Source organism: Anarrhichthys ocellatus, unplaced genomic scaffold, assembly GCF_004355925.1.
Source record: "Anarrhichthys ocellatus isolate YVR2014 unplaced genomic scaffold, GSC_Weel_1.0 scaffold16, whole genome shotgun sequence".
Lineage (NCBI taxonomy): Eukaryota > Metazoa > Chordata > Actinopteri > Perciformes > Anarhichadidae > Anarrhichthys > Anarrhichthys ocellatus.
In genome coordinates this window covers 9241654-9260673 of record NW_022280046.1, presented here as the reverse complement: position 1 = coordinate 9260673, position 19020 = coordinate 9241654, and positions in this window count along the sequence as shown.

Below are 19020 nucleotides of genomic sequence, written 5' to 3'. Positions count from 1 at the left end.
TGTTGATCTTCCAGACTCTGCACCTCCTGATCAGGACCTAACCACTCCCACAGCGATTATCTCACCATTACCTGTGACATGTGACACACCCAGATTGAAGGTCAGAAATCTGTCTGCAAGAAGTCTTGCTAAATGTTATGTGACACATGAACATCCATGGTCTAGTCACTTAGGAGCTAAAAAACCTATGACTGTATCATCCAGCATGTCTTCTGTCCAGGTCTAAAGGCTGATGTAGCCAAGTTCTGTAAAACCTGTAGTGTTTGCCAAATTGGTGGTAAGCCTACCCGAGAGGTACCACCTGTTCTTTGTTTGGCGAACCTTTTGAGCATGTCATTGTTGATTGTGTTGGGCCATTACCAAAATCAAAGTCTGGTTATCAATTTCTGCTCACACTGATGTGTTCTGCTTCCTGTTTTACTGAGGGTATTCCTATCTGCAAGATCACTGCTCCTGTGGTAACCAAAGGATTGCTGAAATTCTTGACAACATTTGGTCTCCCCAGAGATCCACACCGATTGCAGCACCAATTTTCAGTCAAAAGTGTTCAATCAGACCTTATAGTCACTGGCTATTGAGCATGTTGTCTCCAGTCCATACCATCCGTAGTCACAAGCAATGTGACCCTCAGACCCTCAAAGCAATGACACGTAGATACTGCCTTGAGATGGGATGATGGTCTGCCTTTCTTACTATTTGCTGCCCATGAAGCAAAGCAGGAGTCTCTTGGTTTCAGCCCAGCTGAACTGGTGTTTGGCCATTGTGTACGGGGACCATTGAAAGTGCTGAAACAACAATTCATGTCCACCGGTGCATCACCTCAAACTAATGTACTTGATTGTGTTACACGATGCCGGGAGCGTCTACACCAGGGGTCACTAATAGGCGGACCACTGTCCGGGTCCGGACCCAGACGCTGTTGTATCTGGACCTCGACCTATAACCGGATTTATTAATTGAGAACTATAGAATTGTAACGGAGTGCTTCTATTTCAACTGGCTCAGCTTTTCTAGCACTTTACGACACTTGTTCATCAGTCCAGGAAACACACCGACCATTGCATGCATTGATGCTGCTCAGCCAATCAAATATATTTATTCAGATCAGCGTCGCAACTCCAGTTAGATATACACACACAGGAGAGAGACGGGGAGAGAGACCCAACAGTCTGAGAAGTACGTGAGTCAGAGAAGTCCTTTCACATGACGTTCTCCAAAAAGAGAAAAGTGGTCAGAGAGACCAGAGTCTTTAAACAGAATGGACAGACTCTTTTATGTTCATTCTTCCCACGGGCAGTTTAAAACCAGTATGTCTCATTCAGAGACCGTGGCAATTATTAAAAGCTCAATGTGAAGCGCCACGAGACAAAGCAAAAATCTTTTCAGCAAACGTACCCACTTACATCCAAAATGAAGGCACATAACAAAAAACAATCTAAGAGCCCAATATGATCAGAATCCTAATACATTAATTCTTTGCCCAACAATGATGTGAACAGAGAGGGAATAGAGCTGAAACAAGAGGTTTAGCACAGATAAAGTCAATATGAAGTCAATATGAAATCTGACAAATATTGTTGAGATATCATTCAATTGAACTTTCCTTATTTGATTAGACAGTAAGTTGTTGACTACATACATAGGTTGATACCACTTCTAGGCTACTTCAATATATTTGGCGCTAAATCATAGCACAAGTTAGACATTATTTTGATGTTCCGGACCTTTGCATGAGGAAATTCTCTCTAACTGAACCTCCAGTCTGGAATACCTCTGCTCTACACCATGCTTGTTCTACAGCCTCTTGCCTCCATCTCTCTGGTTGCCTAATTTGGCAATCCTTGATAACCTAGATACTCACATCTGCTATCTTCTTCCCAAAATCAGGAGTATAATTCGGTCATATCTCAGTTTTTCGGAGGTGTGCCCTTACGTACTACTGTGTTGGAGCATGGTATTGATGTCGGCTTTCCTCATGAAACAACATGCTTCCTGAAGTCCTGTACCAAAAAGGGAGCTGATGAAAAAAGAGGTAGAGTACTTACTTAAAAAAGGCTCAGCCTAGCCCAGTCAGCTGAGCTCCGGGAGTTCTTCCTGCCTGATTGACCCCTGAAGCCCCGATCACAGCAACAAGCGCGGTTGCTTCAAAAATGCCCCTTGGCAAAGGTCGGGCAAAATAGCTGATGAGCCTGTGGAGCAGGGGTGCATCGCAACCAGGCAATCAAATGTAAATAACTCTTGCTGGTTGAATAAGGGGGAGGGGGAAATTACATAGTTCATCGTAACTAAAGTTCACTAATATCAATGTCCGTTCCTATCACAACTACCGGCATCAAAACAGGAAGACAGTGGTAAAATAGTAAAAACCCGCCTCTCGCTTGGTTTGATTGGCTGCCTAGGCCAAGTGTGATATTGACAAGCGGTGTGACTCCGTGCCTGGTGCTGAAAAGTTGGAACATGTGTAATATTAATAATAATAACTTTTATGCACGTCTAAAAAACGCAGCGAGCGGCACAAGAGAGGAGCACACGAGGAGCCGTAACGTAGGAAAACAATGGTTTTGCAGGTTGTTGAAAGGATACTGGCTGGTTACTCTTACTTCCAAAGCTTGTGATATCTCTGCTTTTGTCATGCCTCACATAGCTACTTTAACAACTGTGTTTTGCCCGTTTAGCTCAAGCATCTCTGATTATTCCACCATTGAGAAGGAAACCGTAGCTATGCGCCTTGCTTTGCAACAATTTTAAGTCTATGTGGGTTCAAGCACAGCTGCTGTTGTTATATGCACTGACCAGAACCCCTTGGTGTTCCTCAACCGGATGTACAACCACAACCAGAGACTGATGTGCTGGGCATCTCGATATCAGACAGAAGGGTGATTAAAACTTTGTTTGTATTGTAGTAAAAAATGTCTATAGTGACATACCTTTAAAAGTTGCATGGTTTTATGGGAGGGGGGTGTTACACCTGCTGACTTTCCTCTGGTCTCTCTCTGTGTTTCAGGTCTGCCATGCCCCTTCTAGTGCCTGGAGCACCCACACCTGAACTTCATCAGTGCGTCAGTGGAGCTGTACATCAACCCCCAGAACCGGAGCTCTCTTTTGGCTTTTGAAATGTTTGAACTTCATTTTCCAGTTAGTGTGGATTTTTTGTTTGTTATTTTGGTCTTGAAGACCCTGATGTCTTAAGTCTTCTCTTATTTCTGTTAATCAGCTTTATCAATAAATGTTCATTGTTACTCCTAAAGTGTTCCAGCACTATATATTTTATATTTATTTCACTCTGTGTATCCCTAGACATATAGGCTGTTAAACCAGTGAAGATTCATGTTGCTATCCAAGTATAATGAAACAGTTTGAAGTTTATAGTAGTGACTGTCCCAGATTACCTAAAACCACAAAAATGAATAAATAATAATAAATCATTTTTATAAATTTGTATAGCTAATCTAGGTCACTCTATATGGAGAGCACTGAATGGTTAAAACAATATACCATATTACAAATTACTTGTGAGCAAAAATTCAAAGGCAATACATGAATTAATAAAAAGTTTCTTACCATCAACCCAACATTTACTTTCGCCCGGGATTTTGAATTTTCCGACACTACACGAATGTTGGAAAATGACCTCATTGATTTGATTATGTTGGTAAATTAATTGGTTTGACTGATGAGGCTATATGAAAGTATTTTAAATTAGCTTGATTGGAGGTTTTGCAGTTTTATTTATACAGATAGCCTTATGATTTCATTAATCCAAGAGAACTGGCTACTCACGCACCACGATTGCCTCCAGGCTTTTACGAGGACACCTTCATGTTCTGTTTGTTTGAGCAATCATGATGCTTTCTGCTAAGAGTCACCAGTGGTCGGTCACTCATGAAACTGAAACAACAAACACTACTATTGGAGTTGCTCAGAATAACACAGGTTCTTCCCGAACTCCTAGTCATTGTCATCAAATGGAACGTTACATAGAAAGTAAAGGTAAAAGTAGAAACTTGTTCATTTCTTAGGACAGCTTGCATTATAGACTATAGATGCCACAGCAGTAATGCCAACTCGTTTACTTCCGTAACTTCCTTCTTTCTTGTATTACCTATCTACAAGCTACCTTGTTTCTCGGACAGCGCTTTCCTCCCGAGGTCTCGATACAATTACACACTTGTGTTGTACATTTCAGGGAGTTTTTTTCGTGCCTGGCTGGCTGCTAGTTTCTACCCATGCAGGTATGGGTAATGGGATAATGGGTACTCGTATAACACTTTTCTAGTCTTCCGACCAGACAAAGTGCTTTTACACTACATGTCATTCACCCATTCATACACTGATGGCAAGGTGCCAACTGCCCTTGTTGGTATATAACCATTCATACCCATTCTTACACACCTACACTCCCATTCGTACACTTAACAGGATTAAGGGTCTTGCCACATCGATCCCCGGCTCCGCTCGAACCGCCAATCTTCTGATTGGAGGACGACCCGCTCTACAACTGAGCCACAGTTTTTGTCACTTTTGACCGATGAAGTAATAAATCATGTTGTTCGACAACACACAGGTCTCACATGACAACACTACCCGCCATGCGTCTTTAATTTTGTTTTGTTCATGTTAGGAAATGGCAAAGCAGAAACTCCCCCAGTCCCCACATACACTCTAATTAGAAATCTGCTTTTTGTTGCAGTGCAATTAAAATTAAACAGAGAGCTTTTCCAAGATGTGCGACAGTGAAACATGTCACGTCGATCCACAATCCAAGAATAGAGTCTGTTTAATTTCCATGTGGAAACTGGGCTAATTGGTTGTCAGTTAGCAAACACAGTAACTGTCAGATCCACTCCTGCTCATTTTAGAGAGATTAGCAAAACGCATGTACATACTGCAGCAGGGAAGGGAACAGCACGCACAGCTGATGCTCTAATCCACAGTGACCTGCAGTGATTCAGCGAAATGCTGAGGAAAATTACTTTTTAAAATGATTATAGGAAATTAGAATCGTAGGAGAGACTGAAGTTCCTGTCAGATACAGTTCTCAGTGCAGAGAGAGGGCCCTACCTGATGTTTTAAAGTGTGGCAATACTCAGGACTTACGAGGCCTTGGGTTTGTTTTCAGAAGTCCTTCAGTCCCCAGTTATGGAAGCTCCAATCGACCTTAAAAGGTATTGATGAAGTCTGACGATAACAGCTGGACGTACCAGCTGTTTGAGACACCACAACTCATTTGGAAGCCAAACGTGGCTCAATATTCAACTTACAAGTGTGATGTGGAAACTTGACACATATGTGTCGTGTTGTGGTTTCAGCATTTTAGAAACGGAAGTTTTCACTAATCCTGAAAAGATGCTGCCAACCTTGAAGCAGTTACACAGCCTTCATGAAGGCAGATTTCTTAAATCAGCATCTTGAAGGAAGGCAAGCGAGAGGATACACGGTGACAAACATAAAAGCAGTACACAATATATAGACTATATGTCAGCGTGACAAATGACACCAGCCCACAGACCTGTCAGCTGTTAGCAATCAGGAAGAAAACTTTGGTTTTTGAAAGTTAATTTGAAGCTTTATTCATGACTTTATTGGATGTGTGAACGGAAAGTGAGCAGCTGCTCTGTTCTGTTTGAGCGTTCAGCATTCATTATAAAATAAGACTGATTGAATCCACCAATGAAAGCTTGTCAGTGATGATTTGATAGCTGGACACAACGTCAGATTAATTTCCTGCTTGATAAAAGAAAAAATGTTAATTAGCTGCCAGACAGACTGCAGAGTCCTTTCTGTTCATCAGGAGCACAGCTGCAGATTATTAAAGAGTGTCTTCACCACAAATACTGTCCGTTTTTGTGAGTTGCTGTTTTCGTACTTAGATCTCTGAATGCTGCATATACAGTTATGGATATATACAGGTCATGCAGACGCTGATCGATAACTCCACTATCAGGAGTTTGAGCTGGCATTTGTGCCAAAAACAGGCCAGCTGTACATCCATCAGGTTCTACTGCCGTTACCTGTTGAGTTATATGAGTTTGACGAACAGTTTGTTGCAATTTGTTGACTGTCGTCCTTCTTCTTAATGTGACTTATGCCATGGCAACAGGAAGTCCCGGTTTGTTTTTTTGTCATTTACGACGGAATCTTGTCTCTCACACTCGCTATTCATATTTGTGAAAAAATGTTTTGCAGTTGGAATAATAAAAACCGCTGGGCACTATTTAGCTTTTCAAAGGTATTTTAGTGACTATTGCAAAGGGCCAAATAATTGTCTTATGACTTTAGAGCCCCTCCGAAATTTTGCAATTGAGGCTTTCAGGGGGTCTGAAGTGTCAATATAACCCATATTTCGTATACTGTTATCAGTTGTGTTCACGGCTCATGTTGTCTCAAGCCGGATTGCACCGACCCACAAGAAACCGTCCAAATTTAAACACGTGGTTAACATTGGGAATGAAAACAACAACACAAGTTTAGGAAAAGTTCACGGTTTGCGTTAAAATAGGTATGTTTATGTAACTTATGTTAAAATAAGTCATCAATATGTAAAATGATGGCTTTACACGGGACATGAACAACATTTTCCTGGGTGAAAGTCTTGTGTTTGTTTGGACCTTCCATCCAGTCCAACATCCTCTCTAGGTAGACTTGGTTGCTCTTTAAAACCTCTTAAGCCTCAGCCCTATTTTTAGGCCTCTGCTCGAAAACAGTCCTGTCTCCTAAAAATGACGTTCTCCCAAAACTAAAATGCATTCTCAATTACGTTTGACCATAAACGTATTTTCTCCCTGATTACGTTTGTGTTTGACGTATTACAAATACGTTTCTCATCAACATATCTTTGCCATACTCTAGTCTTTATTATTTTTCTGTGATCTGCCTCGCCTTTACCCCCGCCAACCACAAGTTGTTGCCCCGCGGCCTGTTCCGAGGGCTGACAGACCTGATGATGGGGTGCCTCACGGCGGGGGCCGCTGGAGACTTCGCGTCCGGCGCCAACGGAGCCCGTATTTTATTTATTTGTATCCATCTAACCCTAACCCTGCCCTAACCCTAACCATAACTTCCACTAGGAAGCCACGTCCCCACTCAAACCTAACCATTAAGAGAGTCACGGTTACTCCCGGATTTTACACGCGGGCCTTTGTGGAGGTATTATAGCCGCGTAATGTTCCTCTCGTTGCTCGGCCTGGATGAGCGCATTTCTGCCAGAGACAGGCGGCGTATTCTGACCGCGTAATAGTGCGAATGAGAGGCGGTGATGGAGAGGGAAAAAAGGTTAAAGTGTTCAAATGTTGATTAGAAACGTATTTGTAATACGTCAAACACAAACGTAATCAGGGAGAAAATACGTTTTTAGTCAAATGTAATTGAGAATGCATTTTAGTTTTGGGGGAACGTAATTTTTAGGAGACAGGGTTGCTCGAAAATGGCATACCCATACTAAGGAGACCACAGTTCTGTAACTACAAGGTCTATTTTAACAATTATTGATGCTATAATCAGATAACACTTTGAGATTGTTCAGATGGGTAAATATTGTGTATATGTTGCTGGTTAATATAGTGCATGAAGACATTACACAGCTCAAATTGAAAATATTCAGGTTCGCCTGAAAAAAAAGCACTTCTATTGATATTATGTTTTTGAAATAATGCAGCTGGCTGCCTAAAAACTCTCCCAAATCATAGCGCAACCGATCAGTAGTTGTTGAATAAAGGTTGGCTGGGATAAAGTGAAGAATAAGAGGCTTTAGTACAGAGAGGTCACGCGAGGGCGTCATTTTCGAACCAGCTATTGCAGCTCTTACATTGTACTTTTATATACTATATAACTATATATTTCACTTTTTTTATCACTCATATTATTCAATACATCCAAATACAGCTGTTTAGAATAATTTAGAGATCAAGGGTCCTCTCAGAGCATGTTTCTGGCTGTCATCCATAGGATTTTCTCAGTTGCTCTGTGTCTATGGGGCTGTAGCTCAGCCTATCATCGGTCGATTTCAGTCAATGAGCCCGCCTTCGATGTGTCAGAGTCTCAGGAATGCAAGCGTCAAAGCGGGTCTTGATTGACAGAAGTTTCAGCGAGTAAAGTTGCAAGAAGTGCCGTGTCTCCCTGAGCGTAAATTTCCGTTTGCCGGAAGTCTGACCGCTCGCCCATGGTGGATTGACCCCCCTTCCAAAGGAAACAGCTCGGCAGCAAACAGGATGCAGTTGCCAACAATGATTCTAGCTTTGAACTGGATAATTTTCGATGTTATTGTCATAATTTTTCATAAAACGTGACCAAAAACCAATGTTTTTTTCCAGTGAAGACCACTGTCATGGTACCGTTGTCCACTCACTGCTTTCTACTGGTTCCACGGAGAGAAAAACCGAAGGTATTTATGCGTTCTGTGTCGAATGCTAATGCTAAAAAATGCATTGCTTAGCTCAGTAGCCGTTAGCTTCATGGTCCAAAATCGATGTGCAGTTAAATATGATGGTGATTTTTGGCCACAAATTCGTCCTTTTACACCACATTTTCTAGATGCTTATATTAGTAGTCTATAGTTGTGTTTGGAGTGAGTAAAAAGTGACTTATACGATAGTGTTGCCCATACGTTGCTGTTTAATCCGGTAAAAAAAATGTACAAATCCACAATATTTAGCGAACAATAAGTCCATTTTCCGGACAATATTTTCAGGGGGGCTGAACGGATCGAGGACGCCGGCGTCCTCGCGGGGTGGAGGAGGTTGTCACCTGACTTCACCTGACTTTTTCCTTTACTCTTGTTAGAATAATTATGAACACTAGAGGTTGCCGTCATTTTTCTGTGCTTGTATCTAGTCTCATCCAGCATTCGGAGCAATACCCATGAAAAATAATCCATAATTCGTAGATATCCCGCAATATATATTTTATCCACGTAACCATGAACGAGGAAGTATAAGTATTTAAAACTATTTCACAATCTATTCCTAAACCTGACCTGAGTTTCAAGGAACAAGGAACTTTATTTTCAAAAGACCGTATTCATGTGACAAGAGGATACAGACACGTTGCTGGACTTTCGAAAGGAAAACGCCCAAAAAATGCATTTTTAACTTTTCCTAATATATCATAGGAATGGTGGTATGAGGATACGTTGATGCCGTTGTCGTATGGATGTTGAACTGAGTAAAGTTCTCAGAAACTGTCTAACTGTCGATGATTTGCTGCTCAGTTGTGAACCGAGGTTCTGAGTAACGACGGTGTGCTGGAAGGGGAAATGTGTGAAATGCAGGGTCACTGCTGAGCACTTTAACCAAATGAGCTTTGCTGAGTGAGAGCTTTAGTGTGTGGACAGTTTCCATAATGAGCCGCTGGGAGCTTCAGGCCTGAAAATCACAGAGCAAACAGAACCATCGAGGAGGGGAGTCTTCCGGCTTTTAATTTCAGCACTGATTCAGATTCCAGCAGATAATGTGGAGGAACCAGCCGCTCACGATGCAACAGATGGCTCACCGCTGCCCCCCGCTGACCAACATTAACACTGCTGCTGGTTCCAGCCGTGATGACTCTGGGAGGATGTTCACTGATGTCTCTCTACTTCCAGATATCACTGTTACTTGAATGTATCTTGGAGTAGGTCCATACTCTTGTTACCAGTAAAGTCAGCATCCTTTTAGAGACCTGTTCTCAAACACTCAGTGACAGATTATTGTAATGTAGCAATGTTTAAAAGGTCACCAAAATTATCACATTTTTTGTGTGTTTTTAAAGTAACTACTATTTCTGTTAAATGTGAAATTGAGTGAGTGGAACTTTTGAAAAGCTGTTCAATGCCTATCCAAATGAGATAAGTCTGTGGGTCCTATAGGAGAGGAGGATGTGAGGAAGGAGAGAAGGAGGCATTTTAAGGTGACAGTAACCACCCACTACTTAAACTGTTTAATGTCAATAGTATTATTTTTATTTGACATTGAATGTGTCTTGAGATCTACATCTCTTCTCTGAAAGAGAATTACCAACATGGCAGCACATTACGTTACACAAGGCAACACGGAGGGGGGGGGTTGAGGGCAGTGCTTTATTTCACAGCTCATGGAATGTCTTAATCATTTCCTAGGATGTTCATTTGGTTCTACAATTACAGGTGTACAGGTACTACACACAACTACACGCAGTTATATATCAGTTCCTCTTTGGAAACAGTGGAAATGTTCTTGGCAGATTACAACAGCTCAGTGCGTCTCATGCAGACCCTAAAGGGTGCTTCGTTATAACAACTAAACTACGGGGTGCTCTTCACCACGTAAAAATCAATAAAGTGACAAAAAAATTGGCAGCGGCATCTTAAAACACCTCCCAGTGGCAGAAATTCAAATGAATCATTTTGAGAGTGGGGCAGGTGGTTTGGGATTTGGGTTCAGTTCTGGTGGTTAAATCCTGGTTCTGAGTTTTCCAGCAATTTACTTGTGCTGAATATTCACCGGGAAACTGGAATGTTTTGATACTTGCTTATGACTTAGTTGCCCAAAGCAGGATATCAAATCGTAAGTCAGAAACCGGACACAATTTTTTAAGGCGAGACACCTCAGGCAATAACATTGCTTTTTCATTTTTAAGAGTTTTTATTCCATAACATGTCTTTTCTCAAACTCGTGGAAAGAAAACATCCAGAATACACATCCAGGTGTTTGACTATTTTCTCTATATGTGTCTGAAGATTTCTCCTACATTCACCAAAGGTTACCATTAGATAATTGGCATATTTATTATTCATTGGCATATTTAAACCACACATTTCAGAAAACTTGTTCTCCAAAAATACTGTCTTAATCTAAGTAATGAACTGGGGAAGATTCATGGTGATCATATGTTAGTTAAATATGTTACCCTATTCACCTGTAGTTAATAAAATATCTTTATTTACTGTGTTGCAAAATAAACTTAGCACAAAAAGTACACAAAATAATAAAAAAGTAAGGAAATGTGCATTTGGTAGATTATTTCTTTGTTGTAACGATGCTTCTTGGCAATAAACCTTATTGCCGATTTATTTCCCTTTTAAATGATTTATTTTCACGATTTATTTCCCTTTTAAATGGTGCCACATTTGTAAGGAACATGCATTTGTGGGATGAGCAGCACAGCTGAGTATGTGGGTTAGCCCATAAAAAATTTGCTAAATCTTCTCTGCCAATGCCAAACAGCTTATTCTGCTGTTGCTATTGACTCTTGTTTTGAGCTTCCGTTACCCCCAGGTGCTGACAATCCTGATTGGCACCCGATTGGCAGCACCTGTGAGCATGGGCCCTGCTACAGTGGTCAGTAGATGTCAGAGACAGGCCGTGAAGTGGGCGTGCCAAGAAGACGACACCCCAAGAAGACCGTTTCCTCACCCTGTCAGCACATAGGAACCGTAGGCTGTCTTCTACAGATTAGCAGGACGATATGTCTCTGCCCAGACAATCCGGAACAGACTGCACACAGCTAATCTCCGGTCTCATAGGGCTGCCAGGAGGCCTGCCATGACTGCCCTTCACCGTCAGGCCCGTTTGCACTTATGTCTGCAACACGTGCACTGGAACCTGACCATGTGGAGGAACCGGTCAAAGTGTGGAGAAGACGCGGAGAACGCTATGCTGATTGCTGCACCGATAGAGTAACATCTTTTGGTGGAGGCAGTGTGATGGCATCTCCATTACTGGAAAAACGAGGCTTGTCATCAGAAGCAATGTCAATGCAGAGAGATATCGGCAGAGAAGATCATTTCTTTTTTCATGGGCGCAACCCACATACTCAGCTCTGCTGCTCATCCCACAAATGTTTGTTCCTTACAAATGTGGCACCATTTAAAAGGGAAATAAATCGGCTTTCAAACGGTTTAATATTTATTGCTAAGAAGCATTGTTACAACAAAGAACTATACTACCAAACACACATTTCCTTACCATTTGTGCTAAGTGTTAGGGTTCCTGAGTAGAGCAAAGACTCAAGCACAGACAGACACTGGAGATGAGGTGGAAGGCAAGGTTCTTTACTTTGCACAAAAATAAACATATACACGGGAACTCAAAACAACTCCAACAGGGAGCGAGCAAAAATCCAAAAACGGGAAAAAAGCAAAGTCACAAACACGAGGGAACATTCTGGAAACACGAGGAACAAATGACAATCTGACAACCAGAACAGCGAAAGCAGGGGAGTATATGTGTGTGGGGTGATGAATAGATTGCAGGCAGGTGAGTAGAATGAGTGCAGTGTGGAGTTGGCAGAGGGAAAAGCCAGGGGCAGGTGATTGAGCACAGGTGAAGAGAAAGAGAACAATCAGGAGAAACACACACACAAGAGGCAAAGCCTAACCATGAGTCAGAAATCTCCACTTCAGTAGCATTTACTTACATACACCAAACTTTCCACTTTCATTCCTCTCTATATTCTGAAGGTTTTTACAGAGGTCTTTGTTCATACGTCATTCGTAGCCTGATTTATATAACTGTTGACAGTATTGATTGAGTGATAAATAGAGGTATCCTAAAAACGTTTGACTATGAGTCAACAAAAACACTTTTGGACCTGGTTTTATCTAATGTTCAGATTCATCTTCCAGAAATGTGTGCAAATTAGCAAATATCTGATAAGATAAATCCTCATTTGCATATTCAAACATTACATTTCAGTAAATTTGTAAATTGAAAATGCAAGTAATCACATGGCGACATTTCATGGAGATATCTATTAGTTAAAAAAAATGTTTGTTTTGTATTAGTGATTAAAATGACGTCCATCCATTAGCTTTACCCCCTTATCCTTCAGAGGGTCACACAGAGGCTGGAGCAACTCAGAGCTCAGGCTATGATTCACAGTTTGTTAAACGCGGAACAGGCAGCATCATCACCACCATCATCGCTGTCATCATTACTTCTAAACACACAGAAACACATTTATCTCCGTGTGTTTCCAGCAGCAGCAGCTGTGACTCAGGTTGTTCTCTGCATCAGAGTCAAGGTTAGTGTTTATATTTAGCAAAGTCACGTCCAGTCTCATCTACTCACCGAGTCCCTTTAAAACCCGCGGGTTTCCCACAGAGAACGGCATCATCCCCTGCCCGCGACACCACACACACACGATAGCAGCATGAAGGTCACAGAGACCATCAGCTGATCTGTTCACTGAGGGTCCTTCATTATCGGGAAGCCAGTTATATACAGGAGTTCTATAGCTTTCAATTATTAAGTTCAACAAATAATCGTCCGACTGCACTGATGAATCGAGTGAAATATGTCAATATCAATTGAAAGTGTATCAAACTGGATCAAATTTGTCCAAATGGGGTATGTTCAGGTCCACAAACAGGTGAAGACAGGCTTTGTTCAAGCAAACTGTTGTAGTTCTGACTGGCTGTGTCATTTACTGCAAAAGATCCTTTCTCGCAGTCACTATTAATATTTGTGAATAAATGTTTTCAATTTGAATAATGACTACTGCTGGACATAGTATCCTAAGACTTACTTTTTTGTGTGACAAAATATTTTCTTAAAGATTTTATAGAGCCTCAAACCTTTTGCAGGTGAAGCTTTCAGGTCTTGAGTGTCAACGAAAGGGTCTCGGACCCTCTGAGACCCCCACGTGTTTTGCAAACCTTTCTGAACCTGGCTGCAAGGGGTTTGCTCCCATTCAGCCATGGAGAATCAGTGAGGTCCAATATTGATGTTTAGCTCATGAGGTCTGGCTCACAGTCAGTGTTCCAGTTCATCCCAAAGGTGCTGGATGGGGGTTGAGGTCAGGGCTCTGTGCAGTCGACTTCCTCCACATGAACTGGGAAAAATCATTTCTTTATTTAGCAGGCTTTGTGCACAGGAGCACTGTCGTGTTGAAACACAAAAGCTTCATGATTAAACAGTTGACAGGTGCTTGAAAATAGCATTTTATGCTCTAGCATTATGGTTTCCCTTCATTGAAACTAAGGAGCTCAGCACAAACCACGAAAAACCGCCTGTCCACATGCTGGAAGAAGTTGGTGCTGCTGGCTGGATGTTTTACTGTGTGTTGCTGCTCTCTTGTGTTTAAAAAAATAACTGCAGCATCTCTTTGCAGATCACACATCATCGTTGTGTCCTCATTCCATAATAATTACAGCTCGCACCATGTTCTTGATGTCGACTGCACTCTGTTTTGGCAGTTACAAGACGAACATCTAGTGTATTGTGTTGCACTAACATGAAATGAATCAAATACACGCACCAGTGGACTTGGATCAAAATGACTGGAACGCTGCTGCCAATTTAGGAACATTACCAGTAACCAGATGTATTAGCTGATGTATGCTGACTTGTTTTTTTTACTATATTGAAGCACCATTATATATTCAGTGTTGCATTGTGGGATCACAGCATTCTGTCACGTTTTTTTTTTTATATCAACCTCTTCATATGTCTGTAGAGTAAAACTGAACACAGCTGTGTTTAGAATGTGAACTATGTTAAAGGGACATATAGTTCAGAAAAAAGAAAAGCCAGAAAATTAAAATCATGTAATAAAAATTTATATTACTTGTTTTTGTCAGTTACCGTAGATGGTAAAATGGTTTTCGATATAGGCTGCTTAAATATAATCACAAGTTTATTTTTTTTTAAAGATTAAAAGTGCGGCAGCAAAATGGTGGAGATACACCTAATGGGACATGAAAATGAAAGATGTGGCAGAACCCAAAGCGGTCCGGTTTGCTCCGGCCAATGGGCGTGGCTTGGGCTCAACTTTTTTTAAACATGCATGCAATTATTGCATGGCAGATTTATCATCATTCAGATAAACATTCTGATCAGCTGATTTTCTCATCTGAGCTCCAGATCCGATTATTCTCCGTGTGAGAGCTGATGTAGCTCAGAGAAACCTGAGAGTTCAAGCATTTTGCAATACAGCTGGTTTCCAAAACAAATGGGCGACTGTTTAATATCCGACAATTCCAAACGTCTTTGTAGCACTGCAAAATAATGATGCAGATATTTGTGATGTTGTCATGAGGTGACAATACACAATGTTGACATTCACGCATCGGAGACAACAAGAAAAGAAAATTGAGAATTCAAACAGCCAAGAACACAGAGACGTCAAACAGTTGAGTTAAAGTAAAAGACATTCATATTCAATTTGTCTCACATAGCCTCAAAATATGTACTACCTTGTTGGCACACTCTAGGGGTCAAATAGCATTTGATACAAAGGGGTAAAGGGCGGAGAAAAAGAAATGACTCAAGGATGGACTCAATAAGTGGGTGACTCAGAATGCAGAGGGTCTCGGTGGTCCCCTGACACAGCCAGCCACAGATGCTACAGGTTGCACAAAGCGAGTCTGACTAATTGGACAAATTTGATCCAGTGCCTTTCCTGAGAACCTGGGTTAAAGCAGGACATTGTCGCGGGATGCTAACTAGAAGGAAACGAGCCAAGGTCTGTGTGTCGGGTTAAAGGTCGGGTTAAAGGGTGCGCATGTGTGTCCGTTTATAGAGAGAGAGGTCACTCTGCATTTTGCACACTGTACTCCAGTGTCAAGGACAACCATTCAACCTGGTCATTAGCAAGCCGGACACAAAAGGTCTGCATCTGTGTTGTGCCGTGCTTCACACACCCAGTGGAACCACTTGAAATACGATGTGCATTCAATCTGAAAGATTGAGAAATGAGTTTACTTTTCCCCAACACACACGGCCCAGTTCTGTTTAGTTGTTTATGATCAAATATTCAGTGAGCTTTAGGTACAATTGATTGACGCTTACTAGAGTCCTGTACCAGTCTCCTGGCCATTTCTCTTGGCAAAGAGTCTGTGCCAACCTCGTCCACAGCGAAGTCAATGCTGTCTCCTTTTAACAGCTGCTCAGCTACCTTAAATTACAGGTTTTCTAAAAGCCTACAAGAATCCTGCTGACAGGGATGAGAGACTCTCACACATCCATCTTGATCAATTTACTTTTACCTAAAGCAAAAATCATTGTTACTTGCCCATCAAAAACCAGTGAACATACATAAGACATGAAACACATGACAATAATTCCTGATACGCTTACCTTGTAGAATACAATGTGTTAATTGATCGGAAGTGGATCCACAAACAGAGCCCGTCCTTCCTTTGGATACATGGCCTTTTATAAAAAGGATACTTTAATGATTAAGATTCTCTCAGAGTTTGACATTTAGTTGCATAAGTTGCATTGGTTTAAGTGCAATTACTACTAGAGTCTTATGGTTCTTCCTGCGGGCAGCTCCACTAAGAGAGTCCAACTCCCTTACAAAAAGCTGCAAGTGGCATATTATAGTTTATAAGATTGTATAACTGTAACTGACTACTTGAAAAGCAACCATTATCCTTACCTTTCTCATCCACCTTGATTTTTCATTCCAAATCGCTGCCATGTCAATAACATTGATTTAGCTTTGGACCCTTTTTGCCACCTGCACAAGGTTGTAAGGTTTTGCAGAAAATAAAAGGGCCGGACCCAAATGCAGGGAGACGAGGAAAACAGAGGGTAGCATAAATGTGGATTTTAATGGGAACAAAAAAATATTCAACACAAAAAAACGTGTGAATCAAAAGTCCAAAGAATAAATCACAAAAAGTCCATGAAAACAAAACGTCCAAAAAACAGGGAACACGGCAGAGGGGTGCAGACACAAAACGTACCAGGGAGAACTGGCAGGCAGATGAACAGACGGGATGGATGGATGGATGGATGGATGGATAGATAGAGACTTTATTCATCCCCAGGGGGTAACTTGTTTGTCGCAGCAGCAAACGAAGTTACAGAGTAAACATAACAATATCATGTATGAAAGATGCTCAATATATACAATACAATAAAATAACAGAGCAGAATATAATACAATTAAAGAAAAGAAAATAATAAAAAATGCACAGTATATACAAAGAAATAGAATGGTATTAAATTAACTAACTAGTTAAAAACAGTAGTGCAAGGATCACCAACAGCAAACAACAGCAGTGTAGTGGTGTTCTAGTCAATTGAAGGATGATCTGACCAGAGGTCATTTATTAGTGTTATAGCAGACGGCAGGAATGTTCTCCTGTATTTGTCCTTATGACAGCGGAGCTAATCATAATTAGGGGAAGGGCAGACCATCACAGGGGTAAGACACAGACAAAGAGGAAATAAAGTACAAGGCACAGGGAACATCTAATAAAACAGAATAAATAACTAAATCAAAACATAAATCGTGACAAAGGTAGGCATTTACTATCTTAAAAAAACATATCAATTTAACTTGCATATCTAACAGGAAAAATCATTAGTAGCTTACAAACAAAGACTTTCCTCAATCTCACATGTCCCCCAGGTGCCAGGATCCGTAAATCTGCGGTGAACAGCTCATATGGATCCACTTCTGACCAGATAATCTCCTTTTATGTATTCCATATATCCTTGAGAGCTGGAAATACAGAACATGCATGTCATTTTAAAGAGTCTATAGCATTTTGATACTTGATATCATATTACTGAATAGGCTACATGATTACCATGATTACCATGGATGGGTTGACTCAGATGTGGCTTGTGGATGGTCAGTTGGTGATAGCAGGAGTATGGTTGACAGGTTTTAGGGGTGTGATGGAAGAAATGTAACAGGTTTGTCAGGGCTGGATGGTGGGAGTTGCTAACTTTAGTAAGCTTGGATGGAATCCACAGTTATGTGGCCCAGATTGACCACTGTTTTGGTAGTATTGTGAGCGAAATTAAAAACATTACCCTTTTATGGCAGTGATTGTGTATGGACCCAGCATGTCACTCTCCATCCCCCTCTTTCCTCTGCCATTCCCGCAGTTTCTGTTTGAGGACGACACCTCCAACATTAAAATTGTCCTCCCATCCCATTTCCAGCTTTCGTTTACGGATCTTCTCGAGTTTTCAGCACATTTTGTCGGACTGTTGTATACACATTTTGTTGGTGTGTCAGACCTTCAAAGATTTCCTCCCTCATAACCAAAATTCTCCAATTTGTCACTTAAAGTACAAAAAAAGAAAAGTGGGGTTGTATTACAAGCCTTTTGTCCAATCAATCACGACCACAGCCCCTTCACTCCAAAAGAAATAGAGCCTCTTACCTCGTACTCCCTTTGCACCTCTGAGGGATATCTTGCCTCTCTGCCAAACATTAAATAATATGGACTACGCTGGGTTGTCAATTGTTTTGTTGAGGTATCCACCATGAATGTCCGAGACACACCCCACCCTAAGAACCTATCTCTATATTTTTCTATTAAAATAATTGATACACAAATTGATTAATTGACTTATGAAAATTGTAGATCAAACAAAGGCATGCAACAAGGGGAAACTGTAGTTTTGCTGCATACTGCAGGTGAACTTTGACGCTATCTAACACCTCTCTGCCTTAGGAGCGAGAGGCCAGACATCAAAAAGCGTTACTGCAGCATCCTGTGGTTTGAGCACCTGGCTGACTCTTATACGATGAGGTCCTCAATGCGCATTATAGTTTCACACCTAACTGACATGTACAAGACATGACCCCTGTGGCACCTAACCAAGAGGTCCTATCCCACGGTGTTGTTTATGTTTCGTACAAGGGGTTAATTCTCTTTTTATTTTCCATTGTCTATGATGAGCAGGAGAAGCGTTAAACTTAAAAAGTAGGTCTGTCAGAGGTGATAAGACTATGAGAACTGTCTTGTCCAATGATTTAAGAATGATCTGTTGTCTACCTTATATGGACCCGGAGGTTGCAGAAAGCGCGAAGGAGAAGGGTACAAATATGGGGAGACAACAAAGGATCGGGGCTCTGGCTCTTTTGGGGGCTTTGGTAAAACTTGGTTCCTTGTGAACTTAGTGCTTTTGACATTTTGCTTGATCTTTTATTTCAATTTGTATTATTCATTTTTGTAACCATTTTCTAAACTTTTTGTAAAAACCAAATAAAACTGGATTGTATTTTGTGCATTCTAACCAAAGTCCAGTGTTGCTCATCTCTGTTGGGGCCCTCGTCTTCATTTGTCCTTTTTTTATCGTTCTTTTTATTCTTGTG